The sequence below is a fragment of the Coenobita brevimanus genome, chromosome 40 (genome assembly GCF_032717465.1).
Source record: "Coenobita brevimanus isolate Jiangsu-jjx chromosome 40, ASM3271746v2, whole genome shotgun sequence".
Lineage (NCBI taxonomy): Eukaryota > Metazoa > Arthropoda > Malacostraca > Decapoda > Coenobitidae > Coenobita > Coenobita brevimanus.
In genome coordinates this window covers 61,776,883-61,796,378 of record NC_136993.1, presented here as the reverse complement: position 1 = coordinate 61,796,378, position 19,496 = coordinate 61,776,883, and positions in this window count along the sequence as shown.

Below are 19,496 nucleotides of genomic sequence, written 5' to 3'. Positions count from 1 at the left end.
GTGAAGGCAGAGGCGGAGGCGGATATCCGATACATCACTAGTTCAGGCAATAGCTGAATGGGAGTAAAGAGCGACCAGCCTAGACTGGTGCATTATAATGCTTTCGCTTTATCAGAGTTGTAGAACATATTGTTAAATTGATTCTTAATGTCATCATCATCATCATCCGGACCTTTCCTACCCTAGGGCAGGGTGAGGAGTAGCAACGTCAGTCAAAGTTTGCCCAGTTCAATGGGCCACGCTTTCATTCGCTCATCATTCAAGCCTTAGAAATCCAGGCTCCATCAGATGGGCAAAAAAAAAAATTTAACCCCGTTCTGTAGCTTCACATGTACCTTTCTGATACAGCCAATTCGAACCCTATCACGTTTAAAAGGGGTGCCAGATCCCTGGTTATGCGATTCTCCACACAAAAAAAAAAAAAAAAAAAAAAATCATCCATCCTTTGTATTGTCATTAAACTTTGTATATGTATGCACATATCAGGTGACTCCTCATGAATTCAGTATGTCCATTGCATTAGAAGTCAAAAGGGTGAATATAAATGTTAAAACAATATTGGTTAAGAGATTCCTTCACAATTTACATATAAAAAAGAACATTTACTGCATTGGGACATGACGAAGTCTACAATATTCTAGCTTCTTCCACGACTCACAACTTCAACTTTCTGTTTTCAGGCTGGTCTGTATGAGCAGTGGGAAAAGGAAACACTGGAAGCTGCTGCACATGAAAGGTGAGTAAAACAGAGGGAAGAAATAAAACAGCGAGGACAGGAGACAACAGAACACAGTCATACTAATTTTAGGAGTCTTTCAGTCTGTCTGTTACCCATATACAGAGACCTCTGCTGCTTCTTTTTGGTGGGCATCATCCTGGGTAGCGTGGCTTTTGTAGTGGAGAGGCTGCTGATGTCGGAGCCTCTCTCTTCTCCTACACTGGGACCCGCGAAACTAACATTAGACTAATTATTTTCCCATACGATTCCTGCAGGATAATTTTTTTTTTTTTTATTATTGATACAAAACAGGCCCATAACAGAATTTTGTATTTGACCTCTTCAGCCTTAGGACATCATTATTGATATATTCATTCTATTAGTAATCATTTGGAGGAAACATGAATAATGTAGAAAAGGCGTCCAGGGGTAGCCTACATTGTGTATTAATAAGGTATTTTCAGCATTAAGAAAAAAGATACCAGTCAATAAATCCTTACATTCTTATGGGCTGTATGCAAAGTCAAATTCTGAAAAAATGAAAGCTTTAAGTAATGCACAAAAATTAATTTTTCCAAGCTATAAAAACTCGAAATAAATAGGTGTTAACATTAACTGTTCTTGCGACTCTTAGGCAATAAACATACTTAAAGTGAAAGTGATATGGCCCAAATTATTAACGCACTTTTCACAAAGGATATTTTTTCTTCACCCTTCATGCATTGAAATTGTGACTACAGTAAGACAGAAATGTGTTGTTGACATTTGATAAGCCTATTATCAAGAGAGGTGTTAGAGAATGAAGACTTCATGGTGTGGCAAGGTTATATTTGGACAGTTCCCTTGCCTTTCTATAAACGTCCCTTATCACCCTGTCCATCGAAATGGCGGTGCTAGATCTAATGAAAAAGGCAACTTTAAAATTCAGTTTAGTGAGTTTGTATCCAGATGAACCTGGGGCAGCAACAACGAAACAAAATTATCACCATCACCGTCATCATTAACAGCAACAAAATCCCCACCAATACTGTACCATCAGCAGAAACAGCAACCCACACTACCACCACCAACAACTGGATCAGTGAAACTGATGGTTCAAATAAAGTCTTCAAGTATTTCACGATCTTTTATTCAACTTTTCAACATACAAGTAAACATTGTCATTGTACCTCACGACGAATCACGAGGGAACGTAGCTACAGAACTGAGCAACTACGAATGTAGCAAACAAAGGGACCATATGGGATTTTGCTAAAGTGAAATACCATACAGCGATTTACACTTGCGTGTGAAAATCCATAGGGAGCTACACTGAAACACTGAAATTAATATTTTCAGTCACTGAAGTGAAGCACTATATGGGGCTTAATAAAATGAAGTTCCTTGTATAAGAAAATCCTTAGGCATTACAATGAAACACTATATAGGGCTTCATTAGAATAAACCACGTTCGGTGTGAAAATCCTTAGTGGTGACTGACTGACTGAAGAGTTTCTATAAAAGTTCCGCATCCAGTAAGCTTAAAATCTGTAAAGTACATTCATGAAAAGTAATAATGGGACAAGGAGAAGACCAATAGTCTGCCACAAGAGGGTAAGTTACTTACACACTCCCCCCCTCACACACACACCCTTCTCACCCCCATCAAAGCATTGATTCGCAAAGTGTACGAATCGGAGATGTAAAGCTTCTCTCTCTCTCTCTCTCTCTCTCTCTCTCTCTCTCTCTCTCTCTCTCTCTCTCTCTCTCTCTATCTATCTATCTATCTATCTATCTCTCTCATGGTGCATGTAATGTTAGTTTCACTTATCCTACTGTTTCGTGTACTATTAGGTGCACAGATCCTTCCTTAGTTTCACGAGAAGAAATTGTTTTTTTAGTTTTAACATATTTCTATGAAATGACCTCATGGTGTAGAATTTGGTATCCACATATTTATCCATCGTTTTCAAAAGTATATTATAAAATCCAAGTAACACAGACATAATATATGATTACTAGCCATATAAATCTCCTGTCTTGTCATATGGGTAGCCACATATCCACCCACCCACCCACTCACCCCAGTCAACACAATCCACCTACCCCACCCCGGGCACGTGATTTTTCTTGGGCTACAAGTGCGCAGACAGTCATCAGCTTGGAATGGAAGTTGTCTTGAGATCCATTGTGGCACGAGATCCGTGCGCTTGCCCCCACCATCACTGCACTTATACCACCAACTTCCACACCTCGAAACGGGAAGACAGCTGATCTCCCTCACGTAGCGTTAGGAAATGAGCCATTCTGGACTGCTTTCTCCACTGATACCTGAAATAAAAAATCATAAATTAAATTCTACCACTCTAAGGACCAAAATAAATATTATTTGATTAACATAGAGCAATGTTTATAAGATTATATATAATTCCTGGTTGGGAATTAACTCTCATCACCCATATATATAGTATATATATTATGTATACTGATATTATCATCATCATCATCAGCCGCTGAGGTTCACTTCAGGACCGGGCTATCCCTACAAAATCAGGGACGATACAGCCAATGCATCTCTACCCAGTGGCTTAGGTTGTCTGGTAGAGACTGTATGTAGGGTGAGAAGTGCTTGTGAATGTGATTGTAGTGGCTTTGGATGTGTGTGTAGTCTGTGAATCAAGTGTGATCGGCCCGCCTTAAGCCGATTGGGTGCAAGCATACTGGTATGCGACAATGTTTCAACCACAGCACCCCTTGTGTCCGCCAAAGTAGCAAGTGACTTGGTGAACGCTTCCCAAAGTTTTTACAACTCTGGCGGGAGGCGAACCCGCGCTCACCAGCGTGCGAAACGTATACTCTAAGGCTGTACCAGAGGCTCCCATATATATATATATATATATATATATATATATATATATATATATGAGCCTCAGTGGTAAAGTGTGCGTTTTCGTACACTGAAGAACGAGGGTTCGCGTCTCGCCAGGGTAATAAACTTTGGGAGCGTTCTTCGGGCCACGTACTGCATTGGCGGACATGAGGGGTGCTGTGGTTGAACCAATGTCGCATACTATAAAGTATGCTTGCACCCAGTCGGCTTGCGCAGACCGATTACACTTGGTTCACAGACTACACACGCATCCGAAGCCACTACAACACTACAGTTAAACTTACAAGCATATCTCATCCTACATACAATCTCTACTAGACAGCCTAAGCCACTTGGTAGAGATACACTGGCTGTATCGTCCCCACTTCGGTCGGGATAGGCCTGTCCTGCTGTGGATACTCAAACGGCTGATGAGATGAGAGAGATTATATATATATATATATATATATATATATATATATATATATATATATATATATATATATATATATATATATTCGTGTATCTATATCTATATCTATCTATCTATCTATATATATATATATATATATATATATATATATATATATATTCGTGTATCTGTCTATCTGTCTATCTATCTACATATCTATCAGCCAATCTATGCATCTATCCACCTACATACAAATACATATATATATGTATACTGTATATGAATATTTTTTAATATTTATAGTCTTATGTATTAATTCATATATATGAGTTTAAATATGAATTACATTTATATGTTGGTATTTATATCAATATACATGTGTAATTATAACTATATCTATATCTCTCTCTCTCTCTCTCTCTCTCTCTCTCTAGATATGATTTTCATTTATATGTAGGTATTTATATCAATATACATGTGTAATTATATCTATATCTATATATCTGTATCTATCTATCTATCTGTCTATCTATCTATCTGTCTGTCTATCTATCTGTCTATCAGTCTATCTGTCTGTCTGTCTGTCTGTCTGTCTGTCTCTCTAAATAGATATATAGACAGATTTTTTTTAAATAACAGAACGAAGGAAGGAAAAACAAATGAATAAAAAAAAATAATCCAAACACCAGATTACTTGTGTCCTCCGTTCATAAAATATCTGTAACAGTTAGACTTGAACAGCTGTGGGTTGAAGTTTGGAGGGAAACAACTCTGGGGAAACGAGTTCCAAAGAGATGCAGTTCGGGGAATGAAAGAATTCTGATGGCAGAAGCTCTGCAATATGGCTGAGTGACAGTCCAGTCATGAACGCTACCAGATATCTCCTGGACAGGTGTAGAGGTGGCCTGAATTTCATCCCGTCTGGAGCACAATCAGAGGTCTGACGGCAGCTGTGTGAGATGACAGAAACCTGCTGAAAGGAGGCCACACTTGCACGCAACACTGACAAAGACCTGCATGTGGCCACTCCATGTTCTTTTGATGTCCGTAAAGCAAATGTGCCCTGGTTGGCACTTTTTTGTTCACAAGCGGTGGGTGTAGGAGAGGCCTGTGCATATGCTTAGCGCCTTTTCCGTGAGAATATCACATAGATCATGTAGGCACGTGTGAATGCGTCCCACATCATCACTGTGAGACGGTGCTGCACAGTCAGTGCTACTTTGAACCACATCTCTTTTAATTTTGAAATCTTGATGAGGGTAGGTTAGAAAAGGGTGGGGTGGTCAGGATGCAGCTGGGATGCTGCTGGGTAAAAGTTCGCAGAGGCAGAGGCATGCCTGCCAAGTTTATCATTGGAAGTCAATTGCCCGTAGATGATATAATAGTTGTGATGTTCACCACAGTCAACATGACTGGGTTGGGAGGATGAAAAAGCATTGCCAAGATGGGCAGGCTGTGATGATGTTTACGTGTGGGGTCAGTGGGTAGGGCAGTGAAGGCATGTTGTTGAACTAGGTGCTGCGATTTGTGTGGGTATTGTGATAGGCAGGTTGGGTTTTTAGGTGGGTGGGATGTGTGGAACGTGAGAAGTGGTCGGTTCGGTTTGGCGGGAGGGAGGATGATGGATGAGGTGGGATGGTTCAGTGGCTGGATGTGTGGGTGCGTTAGGGGACAGGGACGGTCGAGTTAGATGAGTGTGATCTGGTAGGTAGGTGCGTGAGTCTGTGGAATGGATGGGTGGGAAAGGTGGGTAGATCAGTGGATGTCAATGGTGAGTGGGTGGGGGGGGTAGTGTGGTGTGGGCAGGGCAGGGGGATGGGTTGGGTGAGGTGAATGAGGTGGCTAGCAAAAGTGGACAGGATGCATGGGTGGGACTGGTGGGATATCTGATGTGGGTTGGGTGGAAGGAATAGGTGGGTAGGTAGGTGAATGGGTGGGGTGGTTAAGGTGGGTGTTCGTGTGTGTGGGTGCGTGGACTTGGCAGAGTGGATTATCTGGTGTTGAGTATGTCAATTAGATTGATGGGGTTGGGTGGGCGGATGAGTAGATGAGTGGATGGACACAATGGGGTAGGGCAATTGGGTGGATGGCCAGGTTTGGTGGATTGTGTGGGCAGGATGGGAGGATGGTCGGGTGGGATAGGTGGGTTTGGGATGGATAGATGCACAGGGTATGTGGGGAAGGGACCAGAGCAGGTGGTAGGTGAGCAAGGAAGTTAGGATGGTGAGCAAGGCAAGTAAGGAAGTTGGAATCCATTGGCTGGAGGAGAGGGGCTGGTGAGGTTGGAGTGGTGGGTGTGGTGGTTTGGTGCATAGCCAGGGTGGGTGGTAAAGGTGGAGTGGGTTGGTTGGGCTGTGTGTGGAATGGCTTGAGATGGGATGTACGGGTAGATGAGTTTGTGAGTGGATGAGTGGGATGGATTGGGTGGGTGTGTGGCTGGATCGGTGGGTGATTGGGGAAGGGTTGATAAGTTAATTTTGATGGGAGTAGTTCGGTGGATGAATGGGGTTCGGATGAGTGGGTGGGATGAAGAGTGACTAGAGTTGGGTAAGAGGGGTGATTGGGCGTGTTAATGGGTAGGGTGGGTGAGTGGTTCGGTGGGAGGATGGGTGGGTGGTTAAAGTGTGAGGAGTGGGTGGATAGGAGGGGCGGTTTCCCAGGGAGAGGTAATTGGGAAGGGTGGGTGACAATTCAGAGAAGGTAGAAAACAACGATGGGAAGGTTGGGTGGGTAAGTGGATGTGCTGGATGACATTGTTGGGTGAGCCGGGAGGGTGGCCAAGGTCGCTGGACAAAATAGGTCGCCGAAATAGGTGGACAGATTCATTCGCCAGCGTGAGTCGACACAGTGGGTCGCAAGGATGACTGAGAAGATTGCTTGGCCGGGATGCTGTAGTGGGCGGTTGGGTGGGCGGGGTGGGTGCCTGGATGTGTTCAATGTGGGCGGAGTGGATAGGTGAGTGGGTGGATGGGTTGGGTGACACTACTGGGTGAACTTTGTGGGTGGGCAGGGTGGATGGCCAGGATTGGTGGGCATGATGGGTCGCCCAGGTGGGTGGGTAGGGCTCGTGGCCAGGATGGGTTCGGTGCTCTGTGTTGAGGGGTGTCAGTGGGTTGGTGAGTGAGTGGCTAGGTGAATGAGTGGTTGGGTGGATGAATGGATGGGTGGATAAGTTGCTCCCCAGATGACAAGGTAGGAGAGGTACTTATACAGCTAATATTCAATTAACATGTCGCTCCTACTTGGCTTTTAGTATTTCGTTTAGAAGACAATAAATAAATATCTGGAAACAAAACACTATACATTGATGTAATTTTATAGAAATATACTAAAACTTCAAAATACTTTCCTCTCGTGGAACTGAAGGTGGAGAGAGAGAGAGAGAGAGAGAGAGAGAGAGAGAGAGAGAGAGAGAGAGAGAGAGAAGCTTCAGATCTCCGATTCAATCGTTTAGCAAATCAGTGCTTTGGTGGAGATAATGAGTGTGTGTGTGTGTGTGTGTGTGTGAGGTGCGGACGTGTGTGATTAACCTGCCCTCTAATGGCAGACTTTTTGGATTCTCCCTGTCTCTTTATTAGTAATCACGACAAGTTACTGGAAATATAAAATAAAACAAATTGACCCTTACAGCACAGAACAATTGGTTCCGTCTTACCTATCTCCTTGGATTGGCATTATTATTATAAATGATGAGACACAATCCGTCGAAATAATCTGTCTGTGTTAACGTTTGATTGCATCCTCCCTTCCCTCCCGCCTCTCTTTAAAAAACAATAGATTAAAGGTTTCAGTAACACTGTAATGGACCGGATGAATGATTATGAAGTGTAACACACAGTAACTGATACACAGGAACTACTTGAAACCCTAAATATTCTCCATTACCTTGTGAACACTTAGGCTCGTATGACACGCTTAGCTAATCAGTCTTGCGTCAGCTGAAGAAAATCCTGCCTCAGCTGGAATAAAACTTTCTCGCGTCAGCTGGAATAAAATTCGCGTCAGCTGAATAATATCTCGCGTCAGGTGGAATAATTATAATCTCGCGTCAGCTGGAATAAAATCTCACGCCAGCTGGAATAAAATCTCGCATCAGCTGGAATAAAATCTCGCATCAGCTGGAATATAATCTCGCACCAGCTGGAAAAAAATCTCGCGTCAGGTGGAATATAATCTCGCACCCGCTGGAATACGACCTCGCGTCAGGTGGAACAAGACCCCGTGTCAAGTGGAATAAAGTTTCGCGTCAGCTGGAATAAAACACAGCAGAAGACGTTTTAATAGTTTCATTTTTAGTGCATCGTGAGTACCACCATAATATTCGGCTTGTTCTCTCCCCTGATTTGCATTTACTCTCTCAAAAACAGGCCGCTTTGCAATGTTATACCGTAAGCAACGTCTTTACTCACAGAAGAAGTATTACTGAATGGTTTATCCTATGGCCTTTTTTTCTTTTTTTCTTTTTTCTTCTTCCTTTTTTGTGTACATTTTTCGTAATTTTGGTATTGTGTTCTGGTCTACGGTATCCTGGCCCATAAATCTTAATAATGGGAGTTGTGGGGCTGATGTTATTATATGCAGCAGGATCTATGGAAACACACCTATCCGCCTGTCGTTCACTAAAGATTTACGGACGACATTTTTTTTTTTTAATTCCTATAGGCTTTCGCAATGACCAGCAGAGCTACTGTATCTAATACTTTTGCACTTATTTCCTTTCATATTTTAGGAAATCTGCACATAATACTGTAGCTTTCAGTCTTAGCACATCATGTGTTCTTTATTCAGCTCGTGAGACATACTTTGAACTGTCAGGGATAGATACAGATGCCATTAACCTTTTTTGCTCAAAGATGTCCTCAGGCTGTAAAGGTTAATTTATTGTGCCTTGAAAGTAGACTGATTATTTATATATATATATATTTTTTTGCTTCCGGATTTCACAGTAACGTGAATTTTTTTTTTTTTTTTTTTTCAGAGTTGGACGCTGGTTACATTTGAGCAATAAGTAAATATTCTGGTGGTAACAAGTATAAATTAAAACAGATGTCACCATACTGAAAGGTTTCGACGGAATTGCTCATAACTCCTTCAGTATGAGAATCACCCAAAATCTGAATCAAAATTTTACATAATGAAGTCATTTTGAACTACAGTGATTTGATACATTCTTCAATAACTTATTCTCAATTAGGACGCTCAATTGAAGATGAATAAATGACTCTCTCGTGCAGAACAGACTGATGAAAATCATCTGATGTCTAGGTACTGCAAGCCGTTGCATATTGATGCAGTTTTGTGTATACCTTACTCTAAAAGGTGAATGGGAGAATGGCGAATGCTTTGGATTGCTGACTATTGATTGCATAAAATTCTCTTGGGCATTAATCAATATTTGCTCATTTCAGTCTTTTACTTGAATTCGACAAATGGCAACTGAATTTAATCCAGGTCCCCAAGCTGCTCTGCTGGGGGAACAGGAACAAGACAGAAATGAACTTCTTCCAAGAGACTGGCAGTCCTAACACTCGTAGTCCGAGGTGTTCCTGTTGAGAAATGCATATCTTCCCATTACACAACCGATTTCTCCCAAATGGAATGGTCTCGTCGTCATGAATGCAGGAGGCACGAAAAATGGAGGGTGTGGAAGTGGACGTGGATCCCCCCACCCCCCAAAAATTGAGTCTATGAACATAGACTCTGCCCTTGTGCACTACCCGGCAACAGAGGCTGCGACCGTGGATTCTCCTGATCTCCCCCCTCCCACAGAAAAGGACGGTGTGGCAGCTGGCTCTAACCTCTTTGCTCCTTGGCTTCGACTTAGAGAACAGTGATGTTAATTATAACCTATCCTATAACGAACCTCGAAAAGACCAATTGATCACTTTCTGTATATTTTCCTTTTGTATTCCTGTACATTCTTTGCTCCCAGAAATGGAGGGTGTAAGAGTGGCCTTTCCACTTCTTCATTCACTGAAAATGGGGGTTTGGGTCATGGATTCTTTCTCCCTCCCCCCAGTTAAAGTACAGTAGGTGTGGCCGTGGGCTATCCACCGTCTCTAACCCCCCTCCCAACCTGGTCACCACCCAGGATGAGCATTTCAGCCAACCGAGAACCATGTTGCATTGCCTGACACCACCACATTGTGCTAAATGCTGGCATATAAGGGGACTGTGGTCGACAACAGCCATATTCGAGACTGAGCTGTTGGAGGTCAGACCAGCCTTAGCTGATCAGTGTAGCAGGTAAGGGAATAGTTACCAATAGCTGAGGGGTTGTTTTGATTCAGGGTAGTAGTCTCTGTGTCATAGGTGATTTTGTAACATCTTCATAAGTGCGGTAATAACATACCGGGTACGATGTTGTGTAAAGGTGTACGGCGTAGAGTAACCTACGTTTTAAGGAATAGGTCTTACGAAATTTCCAAAGGCACTTACGATACGACCCTCAAACTAATTCTCGTTGGCTGGGGGGATATAGTAATCTTGGTCAGGAACTATATACGTCAGAGTAAAGAATGTTTTGAATCTGTGACTGATTCATCGTTGGTTCAGGATATTTCGTATTCGACCTTGAGATGACGGGTGGTGAAAGCATCATTTGCTGAATTAATACGGTAAGTGGTCAACTCATTCAGTCATAACACGTAGTATTTGATGAATTCGTGCTACATCCAAACCCTTTTATTAGCTTTAAGGATACTAAGTGCCAGGGTCTTTTTGATTTTGTCCATCTAACTTTAGTTCATTATTGTCCAATCTGCAACGTATGGGTCCACGGCTAGGCTGCTTTAGTGAAGATATTTCGATGAAGCCTGTCGTTCTGTTTATTCTGTCACTGCGTTTTCATGATAATCCCGTAATCTTCCGTTTTATTCCCTAGCTGTATTCTTATTGTATTCTCGCTTTATTCTCTCGTTCTACCATAACATTTTCTTGCTGCATTCTCATAATATTATCTGTGTATATTTTTTCAATCTCGTGCCGTAGTCTTGTTGTATTCCCCAGCTGTGTTCTCTCGTTTTCTCGCTGCAGTTTCCTTGTATTTTCTCATGTAATGTGAACTCCTGTAGACTGTATTAGTCCTGAAATACGAGAAATGAAATTAAGAATTAGATAGTGTCCTAAACTCTTCACTACTGGGCCATTTCCCAACCTAAGTTAAATGTCTACATTATGAAAAAAAAAGAATGGCTGTATTCAATTTTTAATGTAAGGAAGAAGGAGCCAAAGACTAGCAACTGGTAAGATTGTTCCCTTTAAGGGCGCGTCCACACGAGTGCTGGAACAAGTGCTGACAACATGTAAACAACACAGCAATGGACAAGATGCAATCATGCTGGGCACAGCAGCGTCCAGGTCATGTTGGCAACATCATGATGAAGTCCCAGCTGCCTAGTATGGACAAACTTATCCCATCACCTCTGCTGCCAGCAGGATTGAAGCTGCACTGCAACATGTTTGCATACATCTGTCCAAATACTGCTGCATACATGTATCCAAACGTGTCGCCAGCTGTGTTGTCAACACATGTTCGAATACACGTGTGGACACGCCGTAATAAAAACAAGATAACAGAGAGCCAAATTCAAGATCCGTTCTTGCTATTGGGGTTTTTCTCTTACCTCATTTTAAGCAATATACTTTAAGAATTACTCTTTGCCGCCTTTAGCAAAACAAATAACTCGAGGAACACTCATTGGCAATGACAGAACTGCAATTATTAGTACACTAAGAACAGGAAACAGGAGAACGAAGAGTTTACGAATATGCAGTAATAGTCTAACGGTATTTGGCGTCTGTAATCACGCGTGAAAATCCAAGACAGACATATATGTATATCTATTTATCTCTTGATCTACCTATCTATCCATCTATCTATAAAATATAGATAGATAGATATAGATATGTGTGTGTGTGTGTGTGTGTGTGTGTGTGTGTGTGTGTGTGTGTGTGTGTGTGTGTGTGTGTGTGTGTGTAACAGTAATTCTTTACCAAACGGACGCGGCGATTCCAACTATAGTCTAACAAACTAACGCTCTCCAGGTAGGTAATTTTGGCACATAAGCAACACAGATAGTTAACTGTTCCATTATGACTGCAGGAAGAGATTGGAAAAAAAAACAAAATACAGGTATACCAATCTGGAGGTATTTAAGGAAGCGGCCAGGTCGTGCGCTGCAGTGTTTACTGACGATCTCTGACCAGCCACGTTGTTTACCAACATCGCTCCGACTGGACGCGTCAGTGAATCCTGTATCAGAGCAAAGGGAAACTTAATGATTAATCTATATCTAACCTAACCAAACCAAACCTGATGCAACCTAATCTCACTTGCATTTCACACGCAGCTTTCTAATTAAAAAATGCTCGTTAGGAACGTTAATATCTTCGGCGACAGTAAATTTACTCATTCTAAATCCTCCTTTGTAGCTTTCAGAGGTAAGTTTGTAAAAATCCCCAGCAGTTGTAGTAATGGAAGAATAATCGCATGTAACATGTGAAAGACTCATTTCAATAGAAAACATGGAAAGGCTGCGCTCGTTTGGTAAAGAATTAAAACATCAATATCTACACTCTCTCTCTCTCTACCTACCTACCTACCTACCTACCTACCTGTCTATCTCTCTCTCTCTCTCTCTCTCTCTCTCTCTCTCTCTCACTCTCTCTCTATATATATATATATATATATATATATATATATATATATATATATTATGGTCTGTCATTGTGTGTGTGTGTGTGTGTGTGTGTGTGTGTGTGTTAATTTATGAGAAAACACCAAGGAGAATTTGGTTCCGAAGAAATTATTTAGTGACAGAATCACCTGGTCACTGTTTGTAGCTTATGGAGTTACAAGTGAATAAGAAAGTGAAATTTGCTGTTCGGTAAGGGAATTTTGTAGAGTTAAAAAAAACAGCGAATACGTAATTGCTGGCAATAGTAAAGACACTGTGTTCAGAGCAAGGATGTACAGTATACGTCCAAAGGTTTTGTGACGGACCCTGGAATCGATCTAATATTTTCTGAATAGCAGGCATGCTAAACTAAATGCATATAAATCGATGCTCATAACAGTAATGTATTAACGTGACTTGGAAATGCATAAAGCATCCAGAATAGAAGAACAGGTAAAGTACAGAGATACAAAGCTAGTTGTAGTGTTGGTCAGGATTGTGGTGGCGTGAACCTATTAGGCGATGTAATGATCTAGACTTCTGCATTCGATGACGTTGATCCTTAACAATTTTTGTCCACATGTTTCGGAGTACAGTACCTGGTACTTTTGAGTAACCAAATTTTCAGGCTGATGCCAAATCATTTTATCAGGATGGGTAATATAATGAACAGTACCGTTATTTAACCAGGAGTGTTATATGTAACTAATCATCCCGTGGCTCAATATGAAAAGGACCACAGGAATATCATACTGTTTTGGTGGCCGTACACTTAAAAACAAGACTTGGCATCCCGCCACTCTCCCAACAGATGAAGTCTGGGTCTTTGAACAGCCCATTCTCTATGAGGTGAAACAAACGACATGTGAGGGATGAAGTTAAATAATGAAACAGAAAAAGGAAGGTGACAGATATCACTGACCGAGTTCTTGTTTGCTGAGGTAAACACCGATATTAACATACGTTGTGTAGAATGACAAAGAACAAGAATGTAGTGATAAAATGCCCTAGATCGGACTTGGCTGTTATGTATGATCTCAAGTAATAGACGTCTAACGATAAATTCCCTGAATTATAATTTTGTCATAATTATGTACAGTTTGCAACATATGAACCTGGGCAGCATCAGTGTTAGCAGATGTCTAGCATTTAGTTCACTTAACAACCTTGACATAACTGCATGTTTATTGGTAGCACTGACATGAATGAATGGAGGTGTCAAACATTACTTGAAATGACCAAGTAACTATGATATGTGAAAGTCCAAAGCTGTGGGCAGACCTCCACTTCACTCAGACACTGTCCAGGTGTACATGTGTGGCCAACTGTACAGCCATGAATGAAAAATCACCAACTGTCCTCCGCCAGCACTGTGTCGTGCCTTTCATATTTCCAGTTCCTCCGCAAACAACAGAGTATCTTTCCTCTCAATGTTCCTTTGATATGTACACTACGTTCTATTGGTATCGTGTAAATATACTTCATCCAACCTCTTCTATTGCTGCAGCTAGCAAAGAAGTGTTGACAAACTTTTTCCTCGCGGGTGGACAGTAGGTTCAGTTATTTGCAGACAGAATTTGAGCTTCGCCCGTGGAGCACAGTCAGCCCCTCATCAGGAGCCTTGTGCCCCTCCGCTGCAACCTCTCCAACCCCGCAGAACACCCCAGAAAACGCTGCAGCTCGATCCTCCACTTAATAGGGCGACTGCCACCACCACCACCACCTCTGTACAGCCCATGGACACCGATGACGCCCACCCTGACATCGACCTGCACCACTCACCGCCAACCACCGAGACTGACATCGCCTCTCCTGTCCCGCCCATCATCCAGGACGTGGACGACTCTCCGTCTCTACCACCCACTGCTGACGGTGTGCCACCAGCTGAACACCTCCAGTCCACCCAGGAAGTGTGCCCTTCCCCTTCGCCCACCCCACCATCACCGAGAAAGAAGGGGAAGAAGACAGAAAAGCCGCCTGCCACCAAATGCCATGCCGTGCCTCAAGACACCGACGACCTCACGCCCAGGAGCCCATCTCCTGCCGACGCTGACTGCCCGCCACTCCCCGTAGACTCCCTTAGCAGCCAAGCAATCGCCGATCGAACCATGTTGAATCTCTCCAAATCACGGCTCTTCGACCTTAGCTGCCACAACTCCTAACTCCACCTGCCGCCTAGCACCAGCTGCCTCATATCTTCTGTTGTCCACTGACGGGCCTCACACCCTAGGCCAGCTTCCATTCTGACTATGTCAGGTGGAAAAATCTTCACACACACACAAACACACACACACACACACACACACACACACAACACTGCAGACACTATCTGATTAGCCCATTCAGTATGATTACTTTTTTCTGCTATATTAAATTATTAAACTTTGACAGCCTCTTAGGTAGTGAAGACGTTAATGGCAAACTAAACCCTTTCTGTATCAGAGGGGAAAAAAATCACTCAAAAGGTAATAAGTAGCTTATTGCGGGCAATGGTAGAAATAAGGATGCGACTTTGTTACAGTGGGTTAGTTGTTGTTGTTTAGATTTGTCCACCTACCGTATTAGAATGGACCCGGGCTCAGGGTGTTAAGCAGTATATCAGTGAAGTGACAAGTTACTGAAGACTTAAAAGAGTATGCAGTCTTCTACTGAGAATATTATTATTAAGAATTGTTGAAGTTTAACCAAATCAATACCATCGTTATTACTGCTACTAATTATTATTATTATTATTATTATTATTATTATTATTATATTATTATTATTACAGTACTACTGCTAGTACTTTATTTCTTATTTCTGACCAGTTTAATCAGTCTTCAAGAATGGTGTTGCATTTTTGTTTTCAATCCCATCTTCTGTGCTTATGACCTTTCTTAAGCGGAATAAAACAATATTATTATTTCTTGATGTAGTACCCCACAAGTACAAAATAACCCCCGAAAAATCACACTGACCATATATATATATATATATATATATATATATATATATATATATATATATATACCGTATATTATACAATATATATATACTTGTCTCCATAGTATCCAGTACAGCTGCTGTTATACGGCATTTATATCTGCCTAGTTGTATTAGGCTACAGGTCTAACTATATCAAAAGACTGAGCTGCCTTAGTAGCTAAGAATCCTGTAATGGCTAGATTTACCTTGCCAATAATAGGTAACTTTAATTTCTTCATAATGTCTTCAGAAATGAAGGTTTTCTGAGCACCTGTATCAAAAAGAGTACATGCTAATAGGTTCCTATTCTCAGTCACTACCTTCCCATCTGCTATTGGAACTGCATTTGGCATTACTACTGGAGTATTCCCATTAGCAATTGTCATATTGACACTTGCAGGTTTAGGAACCTCATTTTTCATCTTTGGGCATAAAAAGCACTATGATGATGATCCCTTTTACACTTGAAACAATGACTGAGTTTAATCTTGCAGTCTGCGGAAGTATGCTCGGAGTTCATACAGATTATACACCACCCCAGCTCCTGAAGCTTTCCCACTCTAGAAGCATAATCAGGATAATGTTGACAAGATGCACTGGAATGTTGCTCACCACAAAATGCACAAACTTTTCTGTCATTTATCATGGAAGGTTTTACTTCCTTATTTTCATCAGCTTGTCTATTCCTTGTCTTCAATATTTTATCCTCAGCTTTTAAAGAGCTAAGGAAAGTACCTATCTCTCCTTTGGTATAGACTTAGCGTTGTCTGACTTAGGTTTCCCAACCAATTAGTTAGTGGATTTTTTCTTTATTTCAGTCTTCTGTTTCATCTCAGCAGGCTTTACTGTTCCTTGCAAAAGTTTACAGAGTTGCAGTAAGCCTTCTTTAATCTCCTCACAGGAGAAATTATCCTTTTGGTACCTACCATACAAGGCATCTATGGTTTTTGGTAGAAGCTTTAAGGACACAGTTCTATAAAGCACCCAATCTGCTGCCTTAATATCTTCGTAAGTACCTAAAGCCTTTAAATTACAACTCATTGCAATTCTAAAATTTTGCAAGGAATCAAAATCATGTTTAGGTATAGGTAATATTGGAAGGAATCAAAATCATGTTTAGGTATAGGTAATATTGGAAGGAATCAAAATCATGTTTAGGTATAGGTAATTCAATTACAGCCTTCAGTAATTGGTTGATAACCTGGTCCCTGTCTTCGTAGTTTTGTCAAAGGATAGTCAAGGCCACATCTTAATTGTTTTCTTCCATTGGTAAATCTTTTATCAATTTGTAAGGCGTTCCCTTGACCTGTTCCAACAGATACGAGTATGTGAGTTTAGTCACATTAGGGAGATCTGTTCTATCATGAACCAAGTATTTGAACTGGTTCCAAAAGGATTTCCAATTTTGGTCCCCATCAAACTCCGGAAGTGTAATTTGTGATAGTACAGCCGTAATCTGCTGTTCCAAACCTTGTACTTCCGCAGTAGTCTCAGCCAATTTTGACTCTAGTAACTTCACTACGGTTAAATATGCTTCTAATTTACCTTCAAATTTTGTAGTCTCTGACTCTAAGAGATCTTTATCATCAGCTTTTACTATGGCTGCTTCTAACTTTACATAACCTTCTTCATACTTAGCCCATTGATCTTCCAGTATATTCAGGAGACTATTTAATTTCTCCCTGGACAGAGGTGTTTCATCTAACGATTGTTTGCAATCATTTATGGCTCTCATTACCCATCCTGCCTTACTACTGGAAGATCTCTGTGACAAAGAAATATACATGTTGTCTGATTTCTAATTTAATAAATTAACCATTAATTTCAACCACAAATTTACCCCAGCCCAGTAATTATCTAATTATTTTAAATTTTGAAGAGTATAGGGATGGGGTTTATGGTATTGACCTTATCTCCCTGGGCTGTTAAACCTTTAGGGTTATATCTTATCCCTACACTCAGTCTCCAAATAACCCATATTCCCCGGATCAGAGCTAATTAATCATTTTAAATTCTGAGGAGGGTAGGGATTAAATCCACAGTATCAAACCTATCCCCCTGCGTTGTTAAACATCTAGGGATATATTTTATCCCCACATTCAGTTTGCTTCCAATCTAAAACAGCATTTAGCATTTCATCATCGGAAAAGGAACTTGCCCTTCCACCTGGAGCTTGGTATATAAGTATTTCCATGTCATCCACTTGTATAGAACGTGGTAGTACGCTGTGCCCAGTGAACACAACCTTAAAAATGTTCAGTGCTTCAGCACATCAGTTATCCTCACTCGGGACACCAAAAAATGTGTCAGAAAATTATTTATACCCTTCTTTGTCCGACGAGTGTTAGTCTGACATGACCTTAGGTAAATTCACATAAGTCTCTTAGGAGGATTTGGTGTAATTGATATTTCAACTTAACTAGTTATTATTTTCCTATCTCCTAGCTAATTCCCCATTGAATTGGCCAATTCTTAACCCCTAAACAGCGGGGTTGTTTTTGCTTAACTAGTGTGTCTCGTGGGAATATTTGTGCTCCGACAGACTCTCTAAAAATATTTGCCAAAAATCAGTTATTAGTCCTAGAATATTAAAATCACATTTGCTTATGGCACATGCCTTCAGCTTTCTCCTGATATGTTTGTTGAGCCTTCGTCGGGTACCGTTGGACTTGTGGAGACCTCTGAAGTTGGGTAACGAAGTCTCCACTTTACACTTCCCGACAACCTGTAATATGATTATCACAGCCTGATATTATCACTAGAAACACTATTCTATGATTCTCAAATAGTTTGGAATCCATACTCCAAAAAAAAAAATTACGAGCGCATTTGACCTTCCCACTTGCGCTCGTTCGCCGCTGGTGTTCTGTCATTTATTATACATAAAAACGCTCACACTTTATATTTCTATTACTATGTAACACTTATATATATCTGCAGTCTTTATCCATAAGTTTCCTCCAGTAATAGTAGTTTATTGTTACTGAAAGCATTCAATTTCTCTTTCAGTAAAATACATAACATTCACTTTCTCGTCCTGTATACTAGCATTGAGAGTGAATCTGTCACTTTCACTTCCACTTTCATAGCTCATAGTATTCATACATGCTAGAGTGAAACTTTCACTTTCATTACTCCTAGTATATATACTCGTATTCTTATATTACTACTCATTTACATTTCTATTTACATTCTCTATTTTATTTACATTATTTACATTTCTATTTTATTTACACTGTGTTATGCACTGTCATTTCAGTAACTTACAAAACTATTTTCCACTGCTCACTTATATTTACATTCATTGCTTTCACTTGCTGTTTACACATTATTTGCACATTATTTACATTTCCACTTGCACTGTTTTACTCACCAGAAAGATCGTAGTCACTGTCCATCATTTTCATTGATAAATTAGCCAGTTCACGTTCCACAGCAGCACTTAGCCCTTTACCCCTTTCCACACGAGGTTTAGTAGGGTGTAGAGGTCACAGGGCCCTTTGCATGGGGCTAAAAAGCGGCGGAATTGGACAGGCGCGAATCCGATGTGGTTTCACCTTGAAAGACGACAGTAAACTGAATACAGTGTGGTGGCCTAGGGGGAGTGCAATGCTGCCAATGTCAGTGTGGTGACAGCTGCTAATATATATGCTATGAAATGATTGGCAGGAAATCTAGACAATACATAATAAATTAGGTAGTTCCAGGAGAATGTAAATATCACTTAGGCTTCTCCCTTCCTTTCTTATATATATTTTTATTACGAGAATAGATTATATGGCATATTTCAAGGGGAAATAAACAGCGAAAATTAGCGAACGAGTGCACGTGAGGTGTCAGGTGATAATTAGAGAATTCCAGGTGTATGGCACTAAT